Consider the following 10,979-nt stretch of genomic DNA (forward strand, 5'->3'; position numbering starts at 1 on the left):
TCCTTAGATTTGTTCTCCCTCTCTCATCTTCAATCACTATCTACGATAAAATTTCGGCCAACCTTCACTCATTTCGATTATAAATAAATTTCGGATCTGAATCTAGTATTCCGATTTGATTTTTATCGGATTTTTTTTCTAATTTTATACAATATGGTAATGTTTGATGATTTTGTAATAGTGATATTTTAAATTTTTAATAATTCCGATGGTAGTGTGTGGTGGTGATGAAAATGAAGTGATTGTTTAATTTGATTGTGGTATTTTATTATCAAATATGGTGATTTCTGTTTTGACGTTGGTGGTCGGAGCTAATAAGAAGAGCTAGTTCCGGAATCTGCCGGAAAGAAAATAATATCTGAATCTGGTGAGTTTTGGTTATCGGCGGTGATTTTTGATTTTTCATTGGTGAATTTTGGTTTTCCGATGGTTATTTTATGTTTGTCGACGGTGATTTTCTGGTGGTCGTCATAGGTGGTGGTGGTCGACAGTAGTTGAAGGTGCATGTGGTAGAGTTTAAAAAAGATGATGTTAAAATATAAAAATATTAAAAATTAGAAAAATGCTAGGTTTCCTAAAAAAAAATTCATAAAATTTTTCCCATATGCTGATGTGTCATATAATAAATAACAACTTTTCTAAACATGATATGAGACCCCGCATTCATTAATATGCATACACAAATTAAAACATATGCCATGTGTTTGCCACGTCATTTGGTAAAAAAATTGGGGAATAATTTGGGGAACGTAACACTGCTCTAAAAATTAATGAGTAGTGAGAGATTTATATAGGGTATAAAATTAATGAGTAGTGAGAGATTAATATAGGGTATAAAAATGAATGGTTATGATTAGATCTCATATCTCACAATAATAAAGGGTTCTCATTTGAGGACGAACCTATATATATATATATATATATATATATATATTCAATTATACGGTACATCTGAATTTCAGTCAAAATATGGTCAAATTGACTATTCAAAAGTCATGGACATATATTCAAGGACGAAAAAGTATATACTAAATCATGAATCTTTTTAAAAATAAAATTATGTAAATAATTTATCGATTTTTCTATTATGTGCCCATTAACATATGATAAGTACGAAAAATTATAATTTTAGGTTAATTTAATTGATAGAGTTGCAGAGGTACACCACTATTATAAAAAATGAACCAATCAACATATACTAAAATTACAAGTTTACGCGATTATAACACATAATAAAAAAATTGATAATTTATAAGTATTTAATGCTTTTATTTCAAAAAAAGAAAGTATTTTTGTGCTTTTTTAATAAATATGACTTATAATTTGTTATAATAAATTCAGATCAATTTTGTGCTTTAAATTACAAGCCCGACATCTTTTGTCAATAAATTTCTCTCTAAGAAACCCTAAGCAGACAACGATGGAAGTAGACCACGATCTCCAAACCCTACTACTAGAGCAACGCCGTGAACTCGCGGCGGCGTTATCAACGGAGTCCGATCATGACTTCGCTTTCAAACTCCAAATGGAAGAAGCCTTTAACGCTTCTCTTACTTCTCAGCCCTCATCAAAACGACGGCGCATCAACTTTGATGTTCTATCTAACAACGATTCGAGCTCCAGCTTTGCTCACTTTCTCGCTAAAGATATCGACAACTTCGAGCGGCAGCTCAGCGATCGCGAGCTCGTCGACGCGGAGATGAAGCGCGTGCGTGACGAACTCGGTCGGAGAATCCATGATCGCGCATTTGCACGTGACGTTCTAGCTGTTCCCGAGGCGGAGTGGAGGAAGAAAGGAGATTATTTTGATAAACCCTACGAGAGAGTTATAGGGAGTGAGAAGATAAGTTGTGAGGATTTTAGGCTGTATAGTAAGGGTTTGGTGAGACAAGAGAGAGATGAGGATGGTAAGAAGAAGGTATTGGCTGGGATTGGAGTTGCGATTTGTGATTCGAGTGGCGAGATTGTTGTTTTTAAGGTCCGGAAGCCTTTGGTGTTGAGGGAGATTAGTGTTGAGATTGCGGAAGTCAAGGCTTTGATTGAAGGGCTTAATGCTGCAGTTACGTTAGGGTTGAAGAGGATCACTGTGTTTTGCGAGGATAATGCAACTTATCAATATGTGAGTCCTTTTGATTTTTTATTTATGTTTATCGTTACATTTATGGTTTTGCATAATGTGAGTAGTGTTTATACCCGTAGAAGGTCTTCAATTTATAACGATATTAAAAGTCGCATCTATGTAAGGGGGAGATCCGAGACGTGTCTCCGGTCCCCGCTCCCCCTAAATTTTCACTAGATATTTATGTTTCTATGTTAAATTGGTACACATTAAGGCATAGATGGTTGTGATTGAGGTTTTGCTTCAGGACTACCGGACAAGAGTTCAGTCCTCTTCTGCTTCATTTTCCCAAAATTCTAATTCCTTGTCTGTAAATCTTGATCCTGCGTAACACTTCTAGAATTTTCTATCATTCTTTTTAAAATTTATCTTTACTTGTCTTTGATGCTTTATTTGTGCATATCATTTTCAAAACATTTTATCATTTGATTTTTTTAGTAGTGAAATATGTATCATACAAATACCTAGTTTAAATTATCTCGATTACTAAAATTATTTGGGCCCTCACTATTTTTCTTGTTTGCGAGCCTGGGGAAAATTGTGATTCCTAGTGGGGAAGACTATAAATTAATGTAGGTTCTTATTATTTGTTTGTTATGCTCTTTTTGTAATTGTTATGAAGCCTGCTGATTATAAAATTATGCTACTTGGATGTTGGATCAAGTACTCAGTTTGCTTAGAATTAGAATCAATATACTGGTACCTAACACTTAATCGTTTTGGTAAAAATACAGAATGCCAATGCCTATAAAATTTTCTTGAATAGAGCTAAACACATGACTTTGTTAGTTTGTTTAGCTTTAAAGAAAAGAACGTTTTTCTGTATGTTAATCGAGGTGCATGTTTTCGTAGATGGTACTAGCTAGGCAGCTTTCTACTTTTTAAAATGTTGAAAGTAAAGTATTTGTTGATCAATCTTTTTATGATTAATTAACGAAGTCATAAATATATTTATAATTTAATCAGAAGAATGTAACAAAGCAAGATCATATCTCTTGAGTGTTTTGCCTTCTTTTATTAGTTTGGCCACAAAGTTGTGAAAGAGGAGCAAGCCAATAAGGCTCCCAGTTATGTTTATCTATATAGCTATACGTATATCTAATCAAATCTTATCGTTTTATCTGTTATTTCACTGCTTTCTGTTGACAAGTTAGCATGCACTTTGATGAACCAACCATTTATGTGATCCCAATGTTGTCATTGGTTCAAAAGTAAAATTTGGATTTCTTGAATTTGCATTCAGATTAAACCTATGGAATTCCTGTTGTGTATGGAGGGATAGTGTAATTTACAATCTTAGTTAAAAAATGTGTTGTCTATCCTTAATTTGAAAAGTAAAGTGTTTACAAAAGTATCTATATATAGCTCTTTTTTCTAGTACATTGGTTGTAAACTAAATCATATTGTACAAGAAACAAAAATATACTTCTTGGAAGTTGGTGCCGTCTTTTTTACTTTAGAATCTTATATATCGTCTTAAAACTAGTTTTGAGCCCATTGACCTTTAATGTGATTATAAATACATGCCTTAAATACATTCTCCTAATGTTGCTGTTCGTAATGCAGTTCACTGGCAAATGGGTGACGAAATTGGGAAATATGGAACCCTTAGTTGATGAGTTGACTCAACTCCAGAGAAAATTTGCACGTTGCCACCCACGTCTTGTTGAAAAGAAAAATGTTCAATTTGCTTTTGGACTTGCAAGCGATGCTATATTAGCTCAAGTCACTTGGCCTGGAGAAAGCAGCAGTAAAATCAATTTTACCGAGGCATGCATAATATGTTTAGAAGATAGAGCCATTGGTCAGATGTTAGTAGTTAATGGTTGCAAGCACAGATTTTGCTCTTCTTGTTTGAAACAGCATGCTAAAGAAAAATTGTTTCAAGGCACACAACCTAGATGCCCACATGAAGGTTGCAAGTTTGTGTTGAATTTAGAGTTTTGCCGTAAGTTCTTAAATCATAAATTACTTGATATGATGAGTCAGAGGATAAAGGAAGCAACCATTCCTGTAGCAGAGAAAGTTTATTGCCCATATCCTAGGTGTTCAACTTTAATGTCCAGAACTGAGGTTTGTGCCATAAACAAAGCTGGCGGCAGCAGATGCACGAAATGTCATGGACTTTTTGTATTTATTGCAAGGTTCCTTGGCACAGTAACATGTCGTGTTCTCAATACAAGAAACTGCATCCTTATTTATGCTCAGAAGAGGTAAAGCTTAAAACTCTTGCGACAAAAAAGCAATGGCGGCAATGTAAAAAATGCAACAATATGATTGAGCTTAAATCAGGGTGCTACCATATCTCTTGCAGGTATTCAGATTATTTTATAACTTTACAGCTATATAGCAGCTACACACACAAACATATGCTTTGATTTATATTAGCTACAAATATTATATCATGTAGTTTTCACGATTTAATGTAATTTAAGTTTAGTAATTGTTTTTTAATGCATCTAAATTATTGATTTTGGAAAATCGAAGAGCCTGTGAGCAGCGGCAAAGGAATCAAAATATTAATATGTATTTATTTAGGTATTAGTTTTATTATATGAATAGATTTTTAAGAATATTCTAGATTTTAGTATTGAATAATAAAAGAATTCTTTTATTAGAAGATTTTTAATTGGTGGCTAAGTTTAGGGATTTACTCTAAATATGGAGATGTAATCTTATATTATTAAGTAGATTTTGATTGATTAATGATTCGAGATTGTTTTCTCCCTTGTTATTGGTTGCGATCCTAACAAATTTCTCTTCCGCGATTGGGAAATTCTAGGTAGGTGGGGGTTTCCAGCGGTTATGCACAATTATCTATCTTTTATTGTATTTTTAGTACTTATCTTGTTGTCCTGCATCAAGGATTTTGCATATGTAATAAAATATATAAAATTAAAATTATACTTACATAGATATTGTTAATGATGTATATTTGTTTTTAATAAAATAAAAGAAGTTATCTAATAACATGAATCTGTTAATGCAAGGATCAGAAAGTTTATTTAAATCAGGAAAAAAAGTCTGAAATATATGTATCATGTTAATATTAAAATGATATTCTAATCATACATTATGTATGTATTTTACACAAGTCTTGTTCAGTTTTGATCAAACTGAGTTTTGTTACTAAACAAAGTTGAAATGATATTATTTCAGTTTTCAAAATCTGAAACGAGCTCGCCCCTCGTATTTTGGGTGTCTTGTAATAATCCTGAAATTATGTTAGAGGAATATAAAAGTTCTGCTTGTTGGTTCCATATTAACAGCCCATATATGAAGTTGCTGATAGTTGGTCCTTGTTCTAATAGTGACACCCGTTGTATGTTGGGTTCTCTGTATGACAATTCCTATATCATGTTTTACGAAAACAAAACTTCTGTTAGATGTTTCCATATTAGAAAATCATGTATGAAGTTGCTGACTGTTGGTATTTCCTTTTAGTGTTAACCAGGGACGTATACCGAAGGGCTTTCCTGGGCTTAATCCCAGGCTGATTTTTTTTTAATAAAAATTACTACTAGTTATACTTATTTGTATTTTTCATAGCCCAACTATTAATAAAACCCAACTTCTATTTAATATTTAGTCACCAAAGAAGGATGGACAAATTGCTATACACCTTCCCCTGTCCTACTATCGCTGACAATTGGCCTAATGCTAATATTCGGCTAGTGAAATTTGGCCAGTGATTTGTCAAGCCCCCTCTATTTTAAATTCTGGTTCTGTTCCTGGTGTTAGCCTTTTAAAATTTTTAGATGAATGATATATGTGAAACGACAACCAAGGAATCATTGCTATCAATCGGATGTGATTGAAAAGCAATAATATGTTGGCAATGCTATCATTCGGATGTGATTGAAAAGAAATAATATGTTGACAATTATACCATAGTAACTGTTTAATAATTTGTCCATGTTGCGCAATAAGATTTGATTTATTTCTGTAAAAAGATACTAAATTTCTATATCGTCCTCATCATCATTGCTGAGTATTTTCTGATAATAAATGTCATTTCTCAGTTATATATATTGGTTGGTTACTTTGGAATCTATTTGCAGATGCGGCCACCAATTTTGTTATACCTGTGGAGCTGAGTGGAAGAATAAGAAAGCAACTTGCAGATGTGTTCTATGGGACGAGCGTAATATTGTATATGCTGCAAGGCGCAGAAGATAAATATAAAGATATGACTGATTAGCAATGTGGTTTTAGTCTGACGCTGGAATCATCTGCGCGAAACTATGAAGTGCTTGTTTCTTCCTACATTGTGCAGTAGCAGGAGTTAAGTTAGAACTGATGCTGCCAGACTGCAAGGGTGGTGTTTTTTGCTAATATTGAAAATGTTCTCTGCAAATGGAATTATTTAGTTAATTTTGACAGATTCATGCCTGTTTGGGGATTCTAATAAGTCAACTTATTGGCTTATAAGTCCGCAACAACTTATCGACGAGTGTTTGTCGACCCAACTTATAAGTTAAATTTACCACTTATAAGCTGATAAGGTGAATGTTAGCAGTGATGTACTTTTTTCCAACTTATTTGTATTTTTTCACTTTTTTAAAAAAATATTGAGTTTAAAATAAAAAATTTAAAATATTTTTTAATTTAAAATTCATGAATTAAGATAATTGTATTTAATAATTATTTATTTTAATCCATTTAAATAAAAAAATCTGACTTATAAGTAAGTTTATCCAAACACTTATAGAAATTATAAGTATTTATCAACGTATCACTTATTTAAAATTTATTCATTTTAAATCATAAGTTACTTATTTTAAGGTTTGCCAAACGGTCAAATCTAATTGAGGTACATTAGAACTAGACCTGGCAATTCGTTCGTGTCGTGTATTTTCGTGTTTCGTGTACTTGAATGCTAAACACAAAACCGACATGTTTAGCGTTCGTGTACATTCGTGTTCGTGTACTTTCGTTTTGTGTCGTTTTGTGTCGTGTATGTCGTGTTAATTGAATATTAATATATATTTAATTAAATATTAATATAAATTAAAATATAAGAGTTTTAGGTAGAAAATTTATAAAATATATGAAATATATATATTTAGATCTCAATTCTATACAATATAATGAAATCAAATAATATTTTAAAAATAAACATGCATAAAATTATTATAATTCTACATATATTTATAAAAAATATTAAAATTTAATTATAATATTTATTTATGTCATATACTTCGTGTCGTATCGTGTACTCGAAGGTTAAACACAAAACCGACACTAAATCTCGATCGTGTACTTTCGTGTTCGTGTACTTTCGTGTCGTGTACTAAAAATGTAAATATAAATACTAAATTTTCGTGTCGTTTCGTATCGTGTAAGTCGTGTCGTGTCCAAAATTGTCGGGTATAATTAGAACTGAGGATGAAAACGAGTGAAACTAGTTAAGGTACAAACGTTGTGAAATAGTAGTATTTTTGTTCAGGGCTCAAGTTCAACCTCCCTCTATAAATATGTAATCAATATTATGCTAAAATTGCAATGTGATATTGGGGCCGATTTCGATTCCTTGAAAAAATGTAATTTATGATTTAAAGTCGAAAAGTGTTTTATAAGTGATATAAACATCTTAACTTATAAGTTATTTAAGTGTTTGGATAATTTTAGGTATAAGTTATTTATAATGTTGTTAAAGTGTTTGGTAATCATAACTTATAAGTTATATTTATTTTTTTAAAATAAATCAAGATTTTAATATCTTGGCAAAAAAAAGATTTTAATATAATAATTGAATACATGAAAAAAAAATTCACCTATCTCTATATTATATTTTTAAAATTAACTTTATTCCACATATTATGTTCGACTCTCTGTTATAGAAATCGGCCGATTTTTCAAAAATCGCCGATAAATTGCTCAAAAATCGGTCAAAAAAATTTGTCCGATTTGACCGATTTCCGATAAATCGCCGATTAATAATCCGATTTTTTAAAAATCGTCCGATAAATCGTAAATCGGTACCTCAACCGAATAGTTCCGATTTCCGAAATCTGTAACACTGGTTCAACTATGCAATTAATATTGACACATAAATGAGATGGAGGGAATACAAGCTAAGTTATCTTTTAAAAAAATTTGAAGTTGAAAATTTAAAAAGAAAAAAAAACATATTAAAATACAAATAACTGAATAAAAACATATCGCATGTGAATTAGAATAAAAATTTAATAATTTAATTAGATACAAGTTAAATTAATGTAATTAAATTTTGAGACGAGAAAGATAGCTAAGGTGTTAACAAATCAATTCAGCTAGAACGGGAATGGTGAACACTTCCCCCACTTTCAACTTATGGCCATAAAACAGTAAAATATGATCATTCCATAATTTACCCAAACACTCGACTACAAGTATAATCCTGGTTTTTCATCATTTAAGTGGAAAATGATCTCTGCCAAACAGCCACATAATGTTCGACGTTAAACCTCTTAAAGGAATTTGATAATTCGGTTTCTTTCCCGGTCTTCTCCTTTCTCTCACATGCTGGGACCCGGCCTCCGCAGCGATTTGGGTGCGGTTAACCTGCTAAGTAGGAGTCTCTGCAAAACAGAACCGGAGGGGGTTGTGTCCCGCGGCAACTCCGGTGTGAGAATAAGAAATGGACTTTCTTGAAGAAGAAGAAGAAGAGAGAAGAAGGAGCTATTCAAAAATATGTGAGGGTGTGTGTATGTGAGTATATCAGTCAAATATTTTTCAACCTCGAAAACCCTCTTTTTGGGGCCTTTTATAGGTCCCAAGATTTAGAGTTTTTGGGGTTTATACCTCTTCATCCTGGCATTTGATCATTCTTGGTTGGTGACAGGTTGGACGGTCCAGATGAGGTGTGTGGTCAGGTGTCCTTCCTCCATCAGAGCTGTCTTGGGATGATTACCCATGAATGGCTAGGATGCAATTGTTCCATTTTGGGTAACATGAAACAGTTGACTCTTTTGTCCTGTGCCACGTGGCACCGGGGACCATTTCGGCTTGGGCCTGGGGTGGCATCTCTTTTGGGCCCCTGCTCTTCTACCTGGGCCTGATTATTTCTGGCCCATCATTTGCCTCCCACTCCCTTATGCGGGTTTTCCCGGATGGGGGAGTAGGAAAAAATTCACTCATTTGACTTGTCTCATGACCCCGGGGTGTTGCTGGGTACAAGTCCCCGGGGTTGTGTTTGGGTAGGACTTTTAATTCTTGGCACTTGGAAAAAAATTTGTCATTTTTCTTTTGACTTGTGGCCCCTAGCCCCGGGGTGTTGTTGGGTACATGTCCCCGAGGTTGTGTTTGGGTGGGTCTTTTAATTCTTAGAACTTGGAAAAATTTTGTCATTTTTCCTTTGACTTGTGGCCCCTAACCCCGGGGTGTTGTTGGGTACAAGTCCCCGGGGTTGTGTTTGGGTAGGCCTTTTAATTCTTGGCACTTGGAAAAAATTTTGTCATTTTTCTTTTGACTTGTGGCCCCTAGCCCCGGGGTGTTGTTGGGTACAAGTCCCCGGGGTTGTGTTTGGGTGGGTCGTTTAATTCTTGGCACTTGGAAAAAGTTTTGTCATTTTTCTTTTGACTTGTGGTCCCTAACCCCGGGGTGTTGTTGGGTGCAAGTCCCCGGGGTTGTGTTTGGGTAGGCCTTGGTGCATATGTGACAGGTGGTTAATGTTCTAGCGCTTTTCCCGGAGTGTCAGGTGGCGGTTGAGCTTCTTGTACGAATATATGTGTAAGTATATGTGTATGCACGAAACGTTGCAGTTTTTTCCCCCTTTTTTGCCTCAAAAGTCGCGCCTGTTAAATAATTACAGCGATGTAATCATTAACTGCAGCGGTTATTTTCTGGACGCTCAAGATTGTGCCACGTGTCTTCGATCAACGGACCGGATTGCGGGGTAGTTGAGTGGGTTAACTCTCCCTCTGTGCCTATAAATACTCCGCCTTTCTCATTTCTTTTCTCTTTACGCAACTGCAAACAAAAAATATTTCTGCCATTTTTCTCCAAGTCGAATTTGGGAGCTCCTTTGCTTTTTGAAGCCGGTTTATTCTCCTGTTTTCTTGTAAGTTCTCGAACTTGTCTTCGTTCTTCTTTTTGTTTCTTCGTGATTATTTAGCGAGTACTTGTAGTTTGAGCTTTTAGAATGCATGTGTACCCAAGTATCTGAGTTTGTTTATTTCTATTGTGTCGAGTTTTGATGAATCAAAATAGGTTGCTTGCTGTTTAGATTTATAGCTTTTGTTTGCAACGAAAAAGTTGATGTTTGTACTGAGTTTGGGCTTGTGTTTTGGTATACACATATGTGCGAATAAGGGTTTTAATCTATGCAAAACTGGGTTTGCTCTTTGCTTTTATGACTGTTCATAACATTTGTTATGGGCGTATATATGTATGTATAGGTTGTATGATGTATTTTGGTGTTTTGATTTTGAGGTTAACTGTTTCTGAGTAGCTTCTGTGTTTCTTTCTTTTCTCTTTTTCTTCCCGAAATGGCATAGACTCTGGGGTTATATGGTTAGGAGGGGTAGAAGGAAACAATTAGCTAACCTGAAACGTAGACCTGACCGTCCCCACTTTGGATTTCCTGAACATTCTTCGAGTGACTCTTCCCCGGAACCAGAAAATATGCCTCCCCGTCGCCAAGCCATAGTTGAGGAATTGCCTACTTTCCTATTAAACCCCGGGCAGACTTTGGGTAGGAGAGACGGGTCCTGGGTAGACATAGACCATTACTTTGTTCGGACTCGTGAGAACAGCCCTCCCCATGATTATTACTTTAGGGATCTCACCACTGCTTATAGGCCCGGGGGCTTAGAACCTTATGATGGGGCCCGCATGGATCAACTTTTTTATAATGCCCCCGGGATAAGATATGTTC

At 34.5% G+C, this 10,979-nt stretch overlaps 1 pseudogene; it reads left to right on the forward strand.

Moving 5' to 3' along the window:
• The first annotated feature begins 1,381 nt into the window (after positions 1 to 1,381).
• LOC141698378 (E3 ubiquitin-protein ligase RSL1-like) lies at positions 1,382 to 6,600 on the forward strand (annotated as a pseudogene).
• Positions 6,601 to 10,979: the final 4,379 nt, after the last annotated feature.

The sequence above is a fragment of the Apium graveolens genome, chromosome 11, assembly GCF_009905375.1.
Source record: "Apium graveolens cultivar Ventura chromosome 11, ASM990537v1, whole genome shotgun sequence".
NCBI classification, from domain to species: domain Eukaryota; kingdom Viridiplantae; phylum Streptophyta; class Magnoliopsida; order Apiales; family Apiaceae; genus Apium; species Apium graveolens.